This window comes from Pleurodeles waltl, chromosome 10, assembly GCF_031143425.1.
Source record: "Pleurodeles waltl isolate 20211129_DDA chromosome 10, aPleWal1.hap1.20221129, whole genome shotgun sequence".
Classification (NCBI taxonomy): Eukaryota; Metazoa; Chordata; class Amphibia; order Caudata; family Salamandridae; genus Pleurodeles; species Pleurodeles waltl.
Window position 1 is genome coordinate 843,880,470 of NC_090449.1, and position 16,819 is coordinate 843,897,288.

A 16,819-nucleotide genomic window follows, 5' to 3' on the forward strand; every position below is an offset into this window, starting at 1 on the left:
TCCTTGCTTTAATTCCGAGGGTCGCCAGAGCTGTATTCTAGCTTCAAGTGTATTTACTGTGATCCCCGGAGAGCGAGCTAACAGCATGTTTTATAGTGGAAATGGATGTAGCGGTCAAGTCCATGAGCACCAATTAAAACGGTGACGAAGGAGAGAGTAATCGGACTAACAAGGATTACCGGAAGTAATCCGGACATGCCACTACTAACAGTCAGGGCTGTTCTTCATAAAGAGGCCCCTGGGAGAGGTGCCGGTTATTTGCTGGGTGCCTAGTTATTATTTTGCTGTATAAAGCGGTGGAACGTGACTCTGCCCTGTAATCCGCGAACACGACGAGCCGATCTGCAAGGCGAGCGCTGTCACGAGTCAGGTCGCTGCTGCTGCCAGCGCTGAGCATGTTGTCTCGCCCGCCCTTCCCGCACAAGGGCTGCGCGGATCCGTGCGTTCCCTCAGCGCTGGGCGTCCCCGGGGCAGGCGCAGGGCCGCTCGCGCCGCCTCCGGGAGGCTTCCGCAGCAGCGCCCCCCAGCGGCACAACCGCGGAATGCCACTTGCGGTCCCAAGGCGCCGTACAAGGAATTAGTTTTCTGTTTTTTGGCAGGCAGAAGGAGCGCTTCGAGCCCCGCGCTTGCTGCCTGACGTCATGTGTCGGTTTGGGACGGCGGGTTGAGTCACCCGGGGGTGTGGCGCCCGGAGCGGGGAGGCTGCGATGAGCCGCTGCACGCCGGGAGGCAGCCGCCCCGGCTCCCATGGAGCTCTTTGTTTTCCACCCCCTCGCCAGCAGCACTTCCCCTAAGAGAAAGTGTCTCTTGTCGTCCTGTGGAGATTGTTTCACGTGAAAGCTGTTTGTTTCCCGGAGAGGGAAAGTTGGAGTCTGAGCTGAGAGCAGAGTAAGCGAGAGGGCGGCGAGGGCAGCCTCCGTGCGCAACTTTACTGGGTAAGTACAGCCCTGGCTGTGCGCAGCGCATTGCACTCCGTGGGCGCTCTGCCGCCTGTGGGATCGTAGGGCTGGTGGGCACTGTCTACAGTCCTGGCTATGCACACTGCCTTGCACTCTGTGTAGGTGGGTACCCGGGGCTGGTGGGCACCTGGCCTTACACCGCCTGTTTATGGGCACGCGGGACTGGTGGGCACTGTCTGCAGTCCTGGTTGTGCTCGCCGCCTTCTACTCCCTGTCAATGGGATCGTAGGGCTGGCGGACTCTGTCTACAGTCCTGGCTGGACGTGCTGCCTTGCATTGCCTGTTTTTTGGGCATACGGGTCGGTGGCACTGCCTACGGTCCTGGTTGTGCTCGCCGTTTTACATTCCGGGTGTGTGGGATCGCAGGCCTAGTGGGCACTGTTTAATGGTTTCTGGCAGCTGTCACCGTCTCGGATGCCATTGGTCCTGTATCTGTGCCCAGGCACACTCCTGCTGTTGCTGCCTGTAAAGATGTTCTAGGTATTGCTGCCACAGAAGCAAGTACTTTTGAGGTGCAATTACATTGTACGATACACTGTAGCTGTTGTGCAGTAACACGTTAATTTACATATCCCTACGACAGGCATCCTGTATCCGAGATTAATTCTGTTGCCTCCAAGTGACAAGTTTTTTTCGCCAAGAAGGGACGTATTTAACTCAAAGCGCGTTGTCGGCAGACCCAGTTCCATTTACGTATTCCCCGAGTAGAGAAAATTGTGTGATATACTAACAGTGTTTGTTTACAGTAGTTGTTTGCTAATTTGTTTCGCCTACAGTCACAGCTCATAGGGTGTAGGCAATCTTCGCAGGCTGCAGATAGTCATGTATCTCGCCTGCCAGGAGGGCCACTGCCCCGTTCGTATCAGCTTATCCTTGGACGGGAACAGAAACCACTGAGAGTGTGGAGTGCGAGGCGGTGGGGTTCACTTCACTCGGTGCACGCAGGCAGTCGGGCCGTGGTACTTGCGGGGCAGAGAAGGTAGAAAACGAGTGCTTCGTTGCCTGTGTTTACAAACTGAGGAATCGGCTCGTTGTAATCCATTGACTAAAAGGTGGTTTATTGTAGCAGTGACAGGCCGACGGGGCATTCAGCTGTGGTTCTCAGACGAAGCTGCTGGCATCTGAACCCGGCTCCTTCATAGCAAGAGGAGGCTTCAGTTGTTTTGTTCGCACTTCCCCGCTGTGCTTTTGTTTGACCTGGTTCCCTTGCGTTTATCCTTGTACTCTGTTCTTAACTTCATGGCTAGCTGCCGTTGTTTTATGTTCATTATTCTGTTTCTCATAGTTGTCTCGAGGACGGCTTTTACCCTACCCTGTCTTTACAGACATCACTACGAAGTCTAAATGAATTTGTAGCTTCACTTTTTCCATGACAGCTATGGGTATACAAGCCCCAGCATGATTAGTGTTGTTGACTGAATGACAAGTGGTGGCTACAAGTGGTCTCCAGGACTTTATGCCTACTGGCTCATGGTACAGGTGCTTACCCTGCCTTCCTTATAAGAGTGACCAATGTTCATTCACCCAGGGACACTTTAAGGATTTTGAGGGGCCCTGGGCTAGACAGATTTTGGGAACCCCTGTTCAGAACAACTTTTAATTTATGATCCAATTTTAACTTTGAAATTATGATCTAATTTCAGCTCTTTCCAATATCCTTTTTTGTTTTGAATTTTGACGTGCACCTATTTTTAGACAGGACTCTTTGGTCTGGTCACTGACAGCGGGTAGGCACGGCCACTTTCTAAATGTGTTTGCATCTCAGGGATAGTGACATGTACTTTTAATATTGTAACATAGCAGCAGCTAAATAATATTACTGCAATTAATCTCTAGCAACTCCGATTTCTCACACGTAAGGTGAACAAAAATAAACTTTTTAATGAATGTTGCATTAAATATAAACACAACATTTCTGTGCAAAACATCTGTAATAGACTATCACGTATCACAAACATTAAAAATAAATTCAAGAGACTTTAAGTATTATCCAAATTCATCAGGGCAAGACTCTGCAAAACAGAGCTGGCTCTATCTGGGGCCCTGCTGAAAGGCTAGGGGCCTTGGCCAGAATTCACTTGGCTCATACCTTAAAATGTCAGGTACCTGTGAGCTCTTACTGATACAAAGTGTGATAGGAAATTCCAAGGCGCTGCTCACCTTTCCATTAGTGCATTTAGACATGACGTGTCCTTCCTACAGTTATTTCAGGTCCGGAAGTTTTCCAAGTCCATACCTTTTTTTTGTTTGAATTCTGATGTGCACCTGCTTTTAAACAGGACCGCAGGTACCAGGATGCCTATAAAACAAGCATTTGCAATGCAATGGGTACTCACATTTGCTCGAGTTATAGCTATTAGCGTTGTAAACCCCGAACCAGACTATTCTTGCCACATGAACTTAAAATAAAAAGTAACACAGTTTCACCTAAGCAAGCCAACTGGCACCCTGAGCGTGAAGGAGAGACACAAAAGGAAACAGAAGTTCACTCGCAGTCAGAGGTATCGGCAAAAGTGCAATTATCCATTTAACCTGCAAAAGTGCAATCATCCATGTAACAGGGTCAGTGTCATGCAAAGCTCTCCACTAGGAAATAAAAGGAAAAAGTAGTCCAGAAGCCATGCGGAAAACAAGGAGCCTCGTATGTTTTCAGTGTGCTTGAGGAGGGATAAACATTGGAAAAGGCACGATGTATACATGCCTTTCCCAAATTAAATCAAGTGAATTTTAAAAGGCAAGCCCACGAACCAACCTAACTGATGGGCGTGACATGGGTGTGGTTAAAAGTCCACAGAGAGATTACAACAGGGGCCAGAGCGCTTGCACGCTCAACCCTAAACACTGGACCACATTAGGTACTCAATCCTGGACTCAGGGAAACCTGGTAGCGATTTTGATTCAATAATCACATGGGGAAAGAGAGGAGTGGGCTGCCAGAAGCTTGTATTCTCCCCTCTGTAACTGCAAAGATATAAAATGAGCAATTCGAACTTTGAACCCCGGACCTATAGCTAGACACTGCCTTACTGATTGCAGACAACCTCCTCATTCAAGACTTTTTTTTATTTAAAGGATTCAAACCCTCTCCCACTGACTGAGTTGGCATGCTTAATGTACTCCTGGGGCGGGTCTATAGCACCAGACATTGAGTCCTACCGAAGTTGGTGGGTGAGGGTTCCCCTTCTTCTTTTATTTTTTATTTATTTAACTATTTTAAATCTAGATTGTAGAGGTCGCCTGCAAGACAGTAACTAACTATAGGAATGTTCATTTGAACCGTGAAAGCGCTGCCTGTATTAACATAGGTTGCAAGTGCTTTGGGTCTAAATATATGATTTTAATTCAGGGGCATTAGTTAGACAATACACAGTGTTAAAGTGAAATTGTTAATGCGTGGGCCTGTTTTGCGTGCACTTGTTTGACATTTTCTTTAGTATCCTCTAATTGGTTTAAGAAGCTATTTCAAGACACGGGGTTTCACAAGGGCTTTCATCACATAACACTTCTGCAACTTTGCTCCGGGCGCTGCTCTGTTTGTGACGAGAAAACCCTTTATTGCATTTCTTGACTTCCCAATTTTTTTTTTTTTTGCTGTACTAGCAGCAAAATGTTTACTACAATATATGAACGGCCGAAAAAATCCCAGATTTTAATTCTTTATTTCAGATTGCTGCTTCAGCAAGGTGCGAAATAAAATATGCAAGGTAAAAAAAAAAGTATCAAATTAAGAGGTTTTTAGCCATAATATTTTAATGATTATATCTACACTAAATAATGTTTACAGTCAATTTCAGTATTTGTATTTTCATCATCTTCATGTTGTTTATCCGGTTGCTAAAAACCCATGTCCTCTTCAGTGTAATTGGAAAGGATAATTGCTAGTGTCGTTCTTTTCTCGAAGCAGTTATAACAGGGCTTTCTCTTACCATCGATCTTTTTTTCTTGCTCTAAACGTTTCAGCTGTGTCTTCTTTGCTTTAAATTAGTAGGAGCTTTTTTGTAGGTCGTGTTGCATAACTTAAAAAAATATATCTGCGTTACCACCTGTTCAGATGAGCAGCAGGAATCCCTATTTCTTTTATTTATGATTTGGCTATTCAAGTGGCAAAATGGATGTTCTCTCCCATGTCATTTTCTTCTTGTGGGAATAAGCATTGTTTAAAACTTGAAAGGTTCACCTAACCAATGGAATCCCAGCTCACCAGGTCCTCATCTTTGAAGTGTGAATCCAATTAACCTGAAAACCCCTTTTGTCCTTCCTCCGTTTCCGTGCCATCAAGTTTTGCTTCCAATGTATGAGTCAAAGGTGGGGGCAACCCCTAGGTCACCTCTCCAAAGGCGAAGCTAAGGGTGCTGAGGCCCCCTCAATAGTGACAGGGATTGTTATTACGACATTAATAGTCTTGGCCTGAAGCCTACAGCGAGTCCCTGCATTTAAAATGCGTCTTATGGGTTGTCATCATGCACAGGAATAAAGTGAAATTGAACATTATGAATTAAAAGGCAGATGGGCTGAATTATCCATATGTCTAGTGTACTGGAAACAGAACAGTCTTCTAGGTCAGTAAATTGTGTATTTATTTCTCTGTGGAATGAATCAGTGCCTTTTCCTTGAAGCGGCCAAGGAAAGGAGAGTAGGCCGCAGACATGTTCCTATGAGTTAATGTCTGATTCTGGAATGATGAGCTGTGAGAGGTTTGTTCTCTTTCCATGCTGCAGGCCAGTAGGGGGTGGGGGTACATTGTTTTACTGCCCTATCTTTCTAGCCAGAAAGATCTCTCTGTTAGCTGGCAGCTGTGTGCATACGAGTGGGACAAAGAGCATCTCCTCTCAGCCTCCAGTGGGATAAGCCTCCCCCATTCAGCGCTCTATGCAGTGAGATATGTATTGTAATTCACTGGCCCATGAAACACGCTTCCTCAGTCAAACACCCTCTCCTCTATACATCAGGGGACAAATATTACAGAATTAGGCGCCTGGAGAAAATTGGGTTTGTAAGGTGAGCTATATAAACAAATAAAATAAAAAAAACTGGTCATGCAAAAATTTCTGAGCTCTCTTTGCACATGAGTTTAGAGAAGCTAGTGATTACCTGACTCCAGCCCGTAACACACACACCCAGAGCAGATTCGTTTTCATAGTGAAAGGTGTCCTTAGATGTGCTAAGTGAATGGCAGTGCCCAGTTGTAAACTGTAAAAGAATACGAGTTAGAGCCTAAAAACATGCTCAGAAACCCACCACCCGTGCAACTGAATTTGTGTATGCTAAATACCAAGGTTTCACCTCATGCTCCTTAAATCCACTAGCAGACATTCCCTGCCCCTTTATTTCACGCTTGAAGGTTCCTGCTTTCTCTATTTGTCACAGTTTTTATGTATTTCTTTTCCTAATTTTCTTCGTGTGCTTTTCTCGCTCTCTTTATCTCTGAGTCAGTCTGATGAGGAAAAAAAGGGCCAGTCCATGAAAATGAATGCATATGGGCTTCACCTGCCACAGTTGGCTCAAATTAAGCACTGGCAGTACCTTTTGTACATGTTTAGCATTGTTGCTACCTTCACTTTGAACTGTTGGTAGCTGGGTGCACTGTTCCTCTATGCTTTGTTACTGCTAAGAAACCCACTGCTACTGGTCCTTCCTGCTAGGGGTCTGCTGATGGTGTCCATAGAGTTTCAGTGTCAATAATAGATTTCCAAACTACTATTAGAAAATTTGCGTTAGGTTACATTGGATGTACTCCAGAATATGTTGGAGCTGTCATCTTTGATCTATACTTTTGAGGCTTTTTGAGTTCTGGCTAACCACACATTTGAGATTCACCAGAACACTGACTAAAATTGCTCTTTCTGAAGGTCTCCAAAAGTATGGGCATTTCTCACCTCAGACAGCCCCGCCCTCATCCCTGCTGGGTGTTGACTGCTGGCTTTAAACTAATTACAGCAGCAACCACACTGACCTAGTCAGTGAATTGCTCTGCCACCTTGTAGCTCCACCGGCAAGTAAGCCCTTCTGTTCCTCTGAACTCTGACCTCTGTCAAGAGTTCGAGGCCCTCCTCCACCCGCATGCTTGTGCCTGCACCTCATCCCTGGTGTCTTGTGGGAGAGCTCTGCTCTTCTACTGGGCTGTCCTCTTCCTCTTTTCACTTTTTTCCCCTCTTTTGCCTCTGTTCACTCCTTGTGTGCTTTTCCTTCCGTGTTCTGTTCCTTTTGTGCCTTTTTCTTTCTGTGTTTCACTCTCTCCTTCTTGTTTTTTCTCCCCCTCACTCCGCTCTCTCTCTCTCTCTCTCTCTCTCTCCCCCCTCTCTCACTCCCTTTCGGCCCCACCCCCCTTCCTCTCTCAGGCGTACTATCCCTGCCGATGATGCCCAGCCCCCTTTTTTCGCACCGTTTTCCACTCCCGCCTCCCAGCTGTCCTCTCCTCTCCCCTCCCTACTTAATGTTGGCCGCTGGCGCGCCTAAGGCAAACCTGTCCGCAACCCAAACATGACCAGCACCAGGACCCCTGGTCCTACCACCCGCCACCTATACACAGCAGATGAACTCATCGCACTCAACCCAGGACGCAACAACAACTGCAAGCAAGCAGCTCCAGGCAACACACACGGTCCCTTCAGCTGTCTCCGCTGCCATATAAACCTGCGCCACTACCAAGACCCGGGACCCAGCACAACCCACACACAACAACTCACAAACCCAAAACCCCTGAAGTGCATCCTCCTCAACGTCTGCTCCCTCCATAAACGCCACTGAAATCTGGGACCTCCTCGACAGCATCACCCCGGACGTCGCAATCCTTACTGAGACCTGGACCAACAACACCTCAGACCCAGAAATCGCCATTCCCCAGGGGTACAAGATCGCCCAGAAAGGTCACCCCAGCCGTCCTGGGGGGGGGGGGGGGAGGGGGGGGAGAATCGTCATCGTCCACAGATCCAACCTCCGCCTGAACACACACTCCGAAGACTCCAAAGAAGCCACTAACCTGATGGAACACCTCCACTGTAAGCTACACACCAGCCCTACGTCCACCATCAAGAGAACTATCATCTACCTCCCTCCCGGACCCTGCACATCTTTTGCCAACTCCATCACAGACTTCATCTCCGCACAAGCCATCGCAGCCACCAACTACACCCTGCTGGGAGACCTCAACTTCCACCTCGAGAAACTACAAGACACCAACACCGCATCCCTCCTAGACAACCTCCACAATGTAGGACTTCGACAGATCGTGACAGAGCCAACACACTCGGCAGGACACACCCTCGATCCCATCTTCACTACAGGAACCCTCTGCCACTTTCAGCCACACCACGGAACTTCCATGGACAGATCCCCGATGCATCCACTTCACCTTGAACTCACTCACCATCCCCAGACCCCAACTCCAGCCATTGCATAGAAACTGGAAAAGAATAACAGACGAGCAGCTCACCGCCGCCATCGCTGCACCCACCGTCGCACGCAAAGATGACCCAAACACCGCACCACGCACCTTCCACAAGTGGATCACCTACTGCGCCACCACCATAGCCCACCTCAAAAAGAAAACAACACCCTCGCAAAGAGAACCAGCTGGTTCACCCCCGAACTCCGGGAATCAAGACGCACCTGTTGCCACCTTGAGAAAATCTGGAGAAACACTAAATCCCCAGAAGCCCACAGCAACTTCAAAGCTGCCACCACCGCACCCCACCAACTCATCAGAAACACCAGAAAGAAGGCTATCCAAGACAGGATCTCCTCATAAGCACACAACAGCAAAGAACTCTTCAACATCATCAAGGAGTTTGCCCAACCCAACAGCGAGACAACGAACATCCCACCCTCACAGGACCTATGCGACAGACTCACACCTACTTCCACCACAAAATCAAGACCATCTACAACAGTTTCAACAAGGACAACCCAAGCGCATAACCCCCCTGTCCAACCATTGATGCCAACAAACCCACTATCTCCACCTGGACACCCCTCTCCACCGAAGATACACTGAAAACCATGAAGTCCATACACTCCGGGGCCCCCACAGACCCATGCCCCCATCACATCTTCAACAGAGCTGCAGACACCATCAGCCCCAAGCTCTGCCTCACCATCAACTGCTCGCTAGCTACCTCCACCTTCCCAGATGACTGAAAACACGCCAAGATCAACCCCCTCCTCAAGAAACCCTCGGCTGATCCCACCAACCTCAAAAACTTTAGGCCCTTCTCCCTACTTCCATTTCTTGCGAACGTCATAGAAAAAGCAGTCAACAGCCACCTCACCACGTTTTTAGAAAGCCACAACATCCTCTACATCTCCCAATCCGGATTCAGGTCAAACCATAGCACTGAAACGGCCCTCCTGTCCTCAACAGATGACATCCGCTCCCTACTGGACAAGGGAGAGATGGCGGCACTCATCCTACTTGATCTCTCGGCAGCGTTCAACACAGTCTCCCATCACACCCTGATAAGAAGACTCTGCGAAGTTGGCATTAGAGACTAGGCCCTCGACTGGATCCAATTCTTTCTGTCCGGCAGAACGCAATGAGTGAGACTCACCCCCTTCCTCGCAGAACCCACACCCACCACCTGCGAAGTGCTCCATGGATCCTCCCTCAGATCCACGCTGTTCAACGTCTACATGGCCCCGCAAGCCACCATCGTCAGAAGCTACAGAATAAACATAATCTCCTACGCCGACGACTTCCAACTCATCCTTTCCCTCTCCAGCGAACCAGACAAGACCAGACACAACTTCCATAAGGGCATGAAAGCAGTCGCCAACTGGATGAGAGATAGCTGCCTTCAACTCAACCCAAACAAGACCGAGGTACTCATCCTGGGCCCTCCACCCAAAGCATGGAGCGACTCCTGGTGGCCACCCACACCCCGCCAGCCAAGCATGCAACCTTGGAATCATCCTAGACCCCGACCTCAGCATAAACAATCAGATCAACTCAGTCACCTCCACCTGCTTCCACACTCCACCTCCTACGCAAGATCTTCAAATGGATCCCCATCGAGCATAGAAAGACCGTCACATACACCCTCATCACCAGCAACACACTCTATGCCAGAATCAACAAAAAACTCACCCGCAAATTGCAAAACATCTAGAACGCCTCCACCAGATTGATCCTCGACCTACCCAGGCACTGCCACATCTCACAACACCTACGCACACTGCACTGGCTCCCCATTGAGAAAAGAATCACTTTCAAAATCCTCACCTATGCACACAAAGCCTTCCACAACACCGGACCTGCCTACCTTAACCAGCGACTCAACTTCCACGTACCCCACAGGACCCTATGCTCAGCCCAGCTCTCTCTCTCTCTCTCGCAGAAGTACCTCACATCCGGAAAACCAGAACAGGAAGACGCTCCTTCCCCTACCTCGCTGCCACCACCTGGAACGCCCTACCCATCCACATCGGACAAACCACCTCCCTCCCTAGCTTCACAAAGGAACTGAAGACGTGGCTTTTTTAATCCACCTCCGGTACTCGCTACCGCCCCACCACCCCCACCCTCAGCACCTTGAGACCCCAACGGGTGAGTAGCTGTGCTTTAAACTCTGATTGATTGATTGATTATTTACAGAAAACACATACTTTTTCGTACCAGACTCCGGAACCACAGTTCTTTATCTGTCTTTTTAACACTAAGTAATTGATCCTGATTGCTTAGGTAATAATAGGGTCGGTTGTAAACTCCAGTTTGTGCAGGACTTGGTATTAGAATCTGGGTGCCAACAGTGCATTCTGGTAATGTTGCTCATCCAAATTCTGGTAGGTCAAACCTAGTGCACATCAGGGCCAATATTATAGAGTGCACAACCCCTCTTTATGCTGCAGCCCACCTTTAAATGGGCATGCCAAGTGCAGACTGGAACGGTACTCTTTTTCACAGTGAACGTGGTACTCACAGTGCAGCCACAACCCTGTGTCTGCCCTTGGGGGCTTCATATTAGCAAAAGTTCGGGCGGTTATTTAAGGCAGTCAGTCCGGCCTGTCTGGCAGGTGGCAACTCTGCCTGCAGTTCAAAGGGCGGGAGAGATCCCTCTACAGGCGAGTGCAGTGAATGATTGCTTCTGGGAGAGTGTGGTCCATAGGATGCTCTTTACCTCCTCCTGAGGAGTGTTCTAAGGGTACGCCTTGACTGTGCACCAGCACTTTCTAGCACACAGTCCGCAATCCCCTTAACAGATCCTTTACCTCTGTGCCTGCATCTATAATATGATGTAATCGCGAATCAAAGTGCTTCCTCAGTTGCACGGTGCCATGACCCTGGAGGCAGAAAAAGTAGGAGCACATACCTGTGGCATCTTCTGGGCCACAGGTATGTGCCCTAGGCAGGCAAACAACTTGTGCTGTTTAGGCACTTTAGAATTGTGGATACAATAGTGTTGGATTCAGAGAGTGTACCTGGTAAATACCCACCTGCTGTGTAGTTTGTATTTACCAGTGCACAATTTGCACTTCCAGTAGAGGACCTTCAGGTTTTAGGGGGCCAGCTTCCCCTGTTGTGTGTATCTTCTTCTACACCACCAAGTGATTGAGGGACATTATTCTTTCTTGTAGTGGGCACTGCCTTTCCCTTGTTCTGCCATGGAGTTGTATTGTGGTTGGGGCATTAAAGGGCGGCAACACGTCTAGTCACAGATGAACCCTCTCGTCCATAGCTGATATCACAAGCATCCAAAAGACACTACTCAACTCATTCAATGTCTAAAGAATTACTGCAATATGTGAGTCCCATGCTAGCAGAGCTGCATTGGTTGTCTTTGTAGACCCACGTCATTGTAAAGACCTACTGCATCATCTCCAAGATTGTAGCTCCTACAATGCCTGATCCCTTGGTAGCAAAACCCAACTTTCAGGAGGACACATTACGTGTATAAAGCCAGACCTGATATTAAGTGTAGTAATAGAAACTACTAAAAAACACTTCTTTTCTAGGTAAACTCCCAGGATTTGCATAAACGCTCCTTAGTAAATGAGGCTTGCTGCTACATACCACCACTTCAGGGCAGTTCTGAAAACTACTCTCTTCAAGGGCAACATTATCTGCCATGATAAGGAGACTCCTAGCTCCTTTTGCTTGACCCACTTGATGACAAGAACTCTAAATAGCTCTCTTTTCGCACTTCCATTTGTACAACAATTTAAATTGTTTCCTATCTCGAATATGTTCAAAACTTTTCTTCTTCGTGCCTAGTTTTTTCCTCTGAATGTGGCAAAATACCTATCAGGAGTTCCATGAAACAAAAAGTGAGGAGATAAGTAATTGAATAACTACAGTGACTATAATCCATTAGGACTTCAATCACTTTAGTGATGCAGTTGCAACACACAGAAGCGCAAGCTGTGTTGGAATTGGGATGAAAAAGAGTGCGTTTCTCCAAAGTGACGTGGCAATGGAAGCACAGTTGGGAATCTTTTTCGAGAGGGATGGCCTATGTTATTAGGGGCGTGGCTTAAACAAATGAACTAAAGTCCTGTGCTTTACACAGAGTGCAACCTTGCCAGTAATTACCACTTTTGTGCCTCACACAATACTTGGCTGTGCCTTTTCTGTTATCACATCCAGACATGTCACACAACAATGAACATATGCACACATCAGACGTATCAGCTTTACCAGTGCTTGTCAGCAGTATCGGATAGTTGAATACCAACAATGATTTGATTCAGCTCTAAAAATATGAGACTGACATAACTAGGTTTTGTGAACGGGGTAGTGGGCATTGGAGTGTCTCAGACACCCCCGTTCTCAACCTCACCCCTTTCCTCTGTTACACACTTGTGCCCCTTTTCGCCTTACACCTTTCTGAAAGCCTCCATTTACATATCTCACAGAAACACAGCATCCCTAAAAGCAAACGCTCCTAGGAGTTGCACGATGATGTAAATGATGTGAAATGTTAACAAGAACTGTATCGCTGACATGGATTACCGTAAGGGTTTGTGCATTCATTGTTGAGAAATCAATAAGTGACTTTGCCTGTAAAGTTAAGGACATGACTATAGTGCCCGACATGGACCCCATCAAAGACAGCATGTAATTACTGGCTGCTCTAGGACCTGCCCCATTTAATGTTCTTCATTTCAAGATTCGCAAGACAACAGGAGCCCTGGAGGAAAGAAAAGGATACCAAAGCCAAGAAACATAATTGAAAGGCGTTATTGCTGGTTTATCGGTAGGCAGCCGCAATGTGTGTTTTGGACATACCCCTATTTATACCTGGCATTAAGGCAGAGAAGCAAACGAGGGTAGTGCATGCCATGTTCTCTTCGTATAGGGAGGCTGGCACATGAAGCTACAATTGTGCTTCTGTTTAATTGGCACTTTTCCCAGTTGCAGTAGATATTAATTGCTCTGAAAGTTCTAAATGTAACAATAAAACAGCAGATCTTTGACCAGTGGGATGATGCTTGGAACGGCAGCAATCGGGCGGAGAGAGCTCTTTAGTAACACATTGACAGTGATATTAAGTCTGTGCTGCATCCTGAACCTACACAAGCACACCTCTCACCTTGCACTCACAAGAGGCTAACTGCTCATGGTACACCCACACAGGGCACACAGCTCACCCTGCTCTCTGTTGACCTTAAGTAAAATGACAAGGGACTCGAATAGGCCAATGAACCTTTTGACTCGCTTAAGATGTTCCCACCATAACTCCAGTACATGCAGATCAATAATCAATGACAATCAATAACATTAGTAATCAATAGGAGTCAGTAATTGTCACACACCATGACCTTGTACTCATGAATAACCACACCTTTATGTAAAAGTTAGAATATTTATTTCCCTATATTAACAAAGCTAATGTCATGTGAGATAATGTCGAAATCAAATGATAAACATACAGAAACACTGGCTGACCAAAGCGACGAAAGAATCACAATCTAATCAAAGCTTGGGCTACTACACATTCTAAAGTTACAGTGCAAATTAATAACAAGAATAATTGCACAAACAATATTACATACATTTAGATTCAGCAAAGAAAAGGCATCAAATGTTACTCCATGTATCGGTTTTCATTAGTGAGGATCCTAACTAACACCAGATTAGAATTAGCATGTTAGGCTTCATGCAAAACAATTTAGTCAACACAAATTTGGAAAAAACATCTAGCTATGGCTCTATCAAAATAGCGCAGTTGTTACCTAGAAAGAAAATAAAATAGACGTAGCAAACAACATCATACTCAATATACCTATCCTCAGTTTGGATCAGCAAGCTGTGACCGTCTTCGTCATCAGGACATCAGTCTGGTCTGCAAGGCATCCGGATTCAGCATCAAAGTTCAGAAAAGGCAAAGTCTTTTAAGTATTAAATTTAAGCACGTCTCTTCACAAGTTGGAAAATGGGCAAATGCGTTGTCAAAATGGCAAATGCAGTCCTCTTCTCAGTGCAGTCTGGCTAAGTTAGATTTCCTAAAACTATTTTCCAAGTCACTATTGGTCAAGGGATCGCATGTTTACATTTTGTCCAATAAAACTGAAACTTCAAATCTACATTTCTACTAGTACATGGTTCACAGGTCGATATTTGGCTCCTTCCGTACTGTTCTCATCATCCGGCTCATCAGGTAACAATATTGTTGCTGCTTATACTCCAGTCAGTGTCTTCATTGTACTCTCCTGGGAAAGTCAGTCTTACACACATTACATTTACAATGTTGGGTTAGCAAGAACAGCATCTTCTAACAAGCAGTTTCTCATGAGAAAGACTCTTAGCTATGAGCACATTAGGTCAGCACAGTGGAAAATCACAATTTCATTCTCTAAGCAGGCATTTTATTAAATGCCTAAGAAACGCAGCTCGACATGAGGGCGTGCAACTAGATCAAGACCTCCCCTAAGTTAAAGCCTGGAATTTATAAACCTAATACAAAATACACAACCCTTAATATGATGTATTACTACATTAATCAAACGTAAGCTCAACATTTCATATTAATAAGCCATTAATAAGTACACTTTGTGAACATTGGCGGCCACTCAGGTGGTCAAACTTTCAAATGCATGCATTATTTTCCTCTAGATTAACACATTTTGTACACAAATCCAACACTCAAAATACATGCATATTCATTAGTAATTTCGTTAAAGGTTCTGTGTTAGCAACTCACAAGGGGTTCACTTTTCACCCTGCGCTCATGCAGACATCAGTGGAGGCTGCTAGTCAACAGGGGTGAAAAACATTTAAAAAAAAAAAAAAGAATTCTTACCTTGGAGGAAGATGTGTTAATCTCTCCTCTGTCCTCTTCCTGGCTGCACTAGGCTCCCGGCTAATCACTCCGCTGCTGTCACCAGCATGACAGCAGCATCATGATTGGTCTGAGTGGCCTGCTTCGCCGTTAAGACTGGGAGTGGGAGATTGTGCATGCTCTCTACTTGGCTGTGCAACTCACATAATTTAGGGCCATATGTATGAACACATATTTCCATGGACATAGAATGGGTAAAAACCTTTGATACATCTGGCCCTTAATTCCTTACTGTGCACTCACACAAGCACACCCTTTTAACCTGTACTTGTAAAGGTGTAATCTTTGCTTACACTCATATGAGCACAGCATATGCCAGCACAGCTCACACTCTGTGCTCAGACGAGCACAGCCATGTACTCAAGAGGGGCACGGCACGCACCCTGCACACAAAGTGGGCACAGCACGCACCCTGCGCTCAAGACGGGCGCAGAGCGCTCCCTGCTCATCCTTACTCGCAAATGCCCGGCAGCTCATCCTCACTTGCAAATGCCCGGCAGCTCACCCTCACTCGCAAATGCCCGGCGGCTCACCCTCACTCGCAAATGCCCGGCGGCTCATCCTCACTCGCAAATGCCCGGCGGCTCATCCTCACTCGCAAATGCCCGGCGGCTCATCCTCACTCGCAAATGCCCGGCGGCTCATCCTCACTCGCAAATGCCCGGCGGCTCATCCTCACTCGCAGATGCCCGGCGGCTCATCCTCACTCGCAGATGCCCGGCGGCTCATCCTCACTCGCAAATGCCCGGCAGCCTGTGTTCACTCGCATATGCCCCGCAGTTCGTATTCACTCACACTGCTACTCTTCTGACCCTACAATTCAACAGGCACATCGGTCACCTTACACTCCCAGGTACACAACTGTAAATGTAAGTAGGCATTTCTGCATTATGTTTGAATGTGTTGGTATTAGGATAACCAGAACAGGGAAATGGGCATAGCAAGATGGGGCCCACTCGTCCACGATAAATAGAGGAGACTGTTGTGGCAAAGGGAGAATTAGAGGGATGATGGTGGACTCAGCATGAAGGAGGGGCACTTACACTGTGGCACAAGGGGCAGTTGTCAGGCAGTGTTGCAACATGTGGCCTTAAGCTCAGGCTATGCTCTCTCTCTCTATTCTATTTAACATTCATACTGGAAGTGAATTCTGTGCGTGGGGAGTAGTGAGGAGTGAACAAACCACACAGACACCATATTTAAGCCAAACAAGCCTGTGTGCAGACTGCCAGTGGCTCTCTTCTCAGGCCTAGCCAGTGACAATGAGCTTGCAGTGTAGGGGGCATTGTGTGATGGTTTAAAAAACACAAAATGTATGACAGTATTAGGAAGCGCGCAACCTAGGCAGTGTTTCCTTCTCACTCATTCTCACTCAGAATGAATCGCTCCTTTGTCAGTACCCTTTTTGTTCTCACTTTGGTGAGTGGAAGCACACACTACCCAGACAGCTCACATCCATGCCTCTCTAGTGCTGTGCATTTAGGAGTGTTGTCCAATAAAAGTTACTTGCCCTGCATATCTCTCACTGGATATGTATGGGGACTCCACAGTCACACCCTTATCTGGCACTGCTGACAAAGTGCCCTA

The 16,819-nt window shown here is 46.9% G+C and overlaps 1 protein-coding gene across 3 annotated transcripts in view; it reads left to right on the plus strand.

Moving 5' to 3' along the window:
• Positions 1–256: 256 nt before the first annotated feature.
• The window catches only part of HYCC1 (hyccin PI4KA lipid kinase complex subunit 1), a 361,690-nt gene continuing 345,127 nt past the window's right edge, over positions 257–16,819 (plus strand). For 2 of the 3 annotated variants that reach the window (XM_069211535.1, XM_069211536.1), the window contains exon 1: positions 580–935. The gene's annotated coding sequence lies outside the window, so the exon portion shown is untranslated. Of the gene's footprint in view, positions 936–16,819 lie in introns of all 3 variants that reach the window. The other variant, XM_069211534.1, reaches the window with a different exon arrangement.